Below are 4,716 nucleotides of genomic sequence, written 5' to 3'. Positions count from 1 at the left end.
GCTGCTGCGCGGCGTCTCCTTCGCCAGGGCAACCGGCTGCCGCCGCGGAGGTGGCGGCTCTGCCGCTGTCCCCTCCTCCGCGGCGGGGCCGAGGGACCTGGCTTTCCGCCCCGCCGCGGCCTGCAGCCCCGGCCAAGCCTCCTCCTGGCACTGCCGGGTACGGAGGGCAGGGTCAGGGGCAGCCACGTTTCATCCGTTGCTGCCAGGCGGTGAAAGCTGAAACGCCTCGTCCCCCTTTCCCTCGCACAGTGTGGTGCCAGCGTGACGCCATGGCAGGACCCCTGTGACAGCGATTGCAGTCTGAGGGCACAGGGCCAGGACCCCTGACCGGAGGCCAGGGACCAGCTGGCTCCTGGCGTGGCGCTGGGCTGCCAGGGGTTCGAGTTCGGGGCGAGTGATGAGGTCTGAGGCGGCTTTGCACTCGTTATTGTAATAAATGTTCGTTGCAACCTTTCTGCTCGAGCTTTTTGGCCTTGATACATGCTGTCCTGCCACCGTCCCTTCGTTTCAGCGTGTTAACCTTCTGCGTTTGCAGCATGACAGCAACTGTTCACCCTGTTTACTGCTCTTCTGTGCTGTCATCTCTGCGTTTTCTGCTCCCAGTTTTCTGTGATTGTTGTCTGCTTTCAGCAGTGCCCTCTGTCTGAATCTCTCCATTATTTTTGTCCCTCACCCCCGCACTGTTTGATTCTACTGCGTTTCTCCTTCCCAGTCACCCACGAGCCTGTTCCCTCTCTCATCCGCCGCTCTCCCACTCACCCGTTCATTCACTCTGGTTTCCTTTCCCAAGTTTCTAACGGATGCTGCCCCTCCACGCGACAATGGCCCTGCCGTCCTGCGCCCATATAGGTAGCTGGGTATCTATATAGCAAGAATAATGTAGTTCTCTACCCTGAGTTACATGGACTGTATATGATTTTAATGAAGAGGTTTGCACAGGGGAAATCAGCACGGCTTAGCTGACTGGAAGGAGAAGGTCTGTGTGTAGTTGAAGGATTTCTGCGGAAGTATTAGCTGAAAAACAGAAGAAATGCTTGGAGGAGATTAACTTTGAGCACCGAGACATGCAGTGTAATGGGATAAATGGAGGTGAAATGAAAGACAAGACAAATGTGATTAGTGGAAGGCAAAAAATAGAAATATCAATATAGAAAATGAAAGTGCTTAACAGTAATGTTGATACAAAGGTATTGACACAAAAGAGGAGAAGAGCGAACATATGAAAAAAGTTATGGAGATTTTGAAAAAATTGTCGGCCAATATGTCAGTCCATTACAATATTTTTAAATTATTTTTTTTTTTACAAATAAGATTAGCAAGAGGTTAATGGCAGCCTTTCAAAAAAAAGGTGTGCAGAAATTAGCTCCATCAGTTATTCTTTTGATTAGGAGAAGCAAGAAAGAGCGAGGTCAATAGTAGAAACCAAACCTCCACAGGGGGAAAGAGAGGTTTTGTTAAGAAATAAGTTGTAGAGTCCATCAGCCTCTATCATAACTAAAGGGAAGTTTTAGGAACCTCTCTAGTGATGTTTAGTGAGCTTCTGGGGGATTTTAAGAGAAAAAGAGGAGCTACAAAAGGGAAACAAGGTTGGCAGGAGTAACGCTACAAGGACAAACATGCTCTTTCCAAACAGCAACAATTTTTTTTTTTTTAATAAAAGTACTATTTCTTTTTGCAGAACTAAAATATCATCTAAGTAATTATCTTACTGTTTTTAAAGTTCTCATCCAATATAGCTGTAAGACCATAACACCTTAAAAATGCTGAAAGTATTAGCTAGAGGATCTCTGATAGTTAGATACTGAGGCAACAAAATCACTGGTTGAGATTAGAGAGATTAGAGCCAAGGGTTTTCTAGCCAGCTTTTAGATAAGTCTTAATAAACAAAAGAGGGGTAATTTATTATATCATAAATTTTTAAATATCTTAACAAACACAACAATGCAAGGTTCTTTTTGTTTAGAGCCCTCTGGGAATAGTAACATACGTATATATTAGGATCGCAGATTTGCATAATTTTTCTAAGATCCACAACATGATTTATTTAATGTTTTATTTTATTGAAATATTGTATCAACTGGATTTAGAATTCCACTAGCTATATTTGAAATAATATGAAAAGATTAGTATGTTTAGATAAGTATTTCTTAGTGAACTTTAAAGTATTTCTCCAGACATGTAAAAAACAGAAATAAGAGATATTGTTACATTTGTGATCCCTGACTCCATTAAGGTTTTATCACTTTAAAGTTGACCTGATGTGACCTTAACAGTTGTGGTTAATTCTCTAATACATAGTTGGTAACTGGGTAGAGAATAGGCTTATATTAGAGATGACAACCAATAGCGAGATACATAAGGAGCTAGGAAAATTTATCTCAGTATTTATCTGGGGAAAAAAACCCCAACATTTGAAAGCACAGCATTGCTATGGTATAAGATTTAGCAAACATTATTTGTTAGCAGATTCTGCTTTTCCATTTAATAATTTTTTAAAAGTTGACTCAAACATCATGACTGTAAAATCAAAATTATTTTGTCATTTTGAAACAAAGTGTATCTCAGATTAGATGCAGATTTCAAATAGATCAGTGTTTGTGATCATAATGAACTGTACTTGGCACCTTTTGCTTGGGACCTCCATGATTAGAGGAGTCCATCATCATTCTGTATTTTCCAAGTGTTTCAATTTTTCTTTGGTTTTTTTTTGAGGATTATAAGATACCAGAACTAAGTGGCTCTAACAGAAATGTTCGATTCCAAATTAAGTGGTTCACTGCATTGCCGTTGTTGCTCTTCCAGCGAAGGAGGGGATAGATCACAGCACAAAAGAGCTCAGTGATACAGCTGGTAGGAGTGGTTCAGGACAGAAAGGTGTGGATAGCTGGTATGATGTTAGTTTATTGCAGAAGACGGCTGAGGATCAATATCCAGTGTTTACCTTTGATTAGACCAAAGAACACGCGTTATTTAATTGTTACCTATGACCCTCTTTCTTCTGCGGGCACAAATTTTGCGACCTCCCTTTCCTCCCCCAATAAAAATATAAAAGCAAGAGATTTTTATATTAAACTATTATCTTTACACTTCTAGGCACATTTTTTGTTCATAATATCTTCTTATTGGGTAAAAGATTCATTATACAGAATTTTCCATGCTTCTCATAAAAGTTGTGACATTTAGGAGAGACCTAGAATACTATCAACAGCCAAAATTGTAGGATGGGACAGGATTTCACCGCATATCACATTACTTGTCAGAAACAGAGGAACAATAGTGGTTTAGGACAACATTTTCTTCCATAAAATTCATTGCAAATGTATCGGGCCAAACAGGCGACAGCTGATACTCTTGCTCAAGTTTTTGCTTTTGTTTTTTATTTTTAATAAGGCCCATGCTAAACAAATAAATAGCATCATATATACGCAAAACTGCTTACCAATTTTAGACCAAGAATCATGTTGAGGGTTATATATTGTCTTCGGTATGTGGTGGCGCTAAATCAAATTAAACTTATATATATGAGAGAGGCCTGTAGTAAAGTATTACCTGTGTTGGTTCCACCTCAAGAAGGAAAAGTCTTTTACAGGACTTGCTGCTGCCTGCTGTACCTCCATCCTAGGAAAGGGGGATGCTTCCCTGAGGCGCTGTAACACAGACTGTGTCATTCTTCCTTGTACGAGAGCTCACTTGACCAGGAGAGTCGGTACTGCTTAGATCACCCTGCTCTGTGTTAAGTGGTCATGGAGGGAGTGTTTACAGCTCCATATGGACGCTCTGGGTCTGAACACCGGTACTTTTCTCCAATGTTTTTCAGCACGAGAACTCGAAGCGATCCAGCCCACGCTCGGCAGAGACCTGCCCCAGGGCTGCCTCCGTTGCGGCGGTTGCTACCAGCGCTGCCCTATCTCACGGTCCGCGTGACACAAGCTGCCGTCCGCACCGTGCCTCTTATCGGCGTGCTTCACACGTGGGGCGTGCGCGGGAGCCTCGCGGGAAAAAGCCACCGCCTGTGCAGCCCCAGCACAGCCACCGGGAAGTCAACCAGAGACAGGCTGGCTGCAGCCCTCGCAGATGAGGGCAAAGAATTTAAAGCCAGCAGGCAGTTGTTTGTTTGTCTACTTATTTGTTCCAAATGTACCGGAGAGGATGTCAGACTTAGATCCAAAGCATATCGCTGTAACCAAAGCAACTGTAACAGTTACAGCCCCTTCACACTTGAATAGTTTCCCTACCTTAAATTTCTGCTTTGTTTTTCTAGTTCCAGTTTCCTGGAGGGGAGAGAGGGAAGAGCAGAATTTCAGAATGAATTGTAGGTGAAATTTAATACTTAGCAGCTTTCTGAAAACTTGAACACTTTTTTAGCTCTAAATACTCATCTTATTTTTTGCTTTAAAAAATACAAATGCTTTTCCATATTCCTATTGTGTAGAGTGGAAGTAACTCCTAATCTTGAATTCACCTAAAAATCAGAATAAAATACATAATTTTTGTGCGATAATAGGGAAAAAAATGTAAACTCATGTACAGCATTTTCAGACATTAGTGGAGTGGTAGGATCTAGACAATGTGTAGCTATTAAATCAATAATCCAGACATCGAGGGAATTCCCCAGACAGCTGTTGGATTTTTCCCCCTAATCAGTAATAATAATAATCCAATGGTGTTTGAAATGGCATGATTGTATATCGGAACATATTTTTGTGCTGATATTTT

This window comes from Leptosomus discolor, chromosome 11 (genome assembly GCF_034619465.1).
Source record: "Leptosomus discolor isolate bLepDis1 chromosome 11, bLepDis1.hap2, whole genome shotgun sequence".
In the NCBI taxonomy this organism is placed as follows: Eukaryota; Metazoa; Chordata; class Aves; order Leptosomiformes; family Leptosomidae; genus Leptosomus; species Leptosomus discolor.
Note: the sequence above shows the minus strand (reverse complement) of the source record.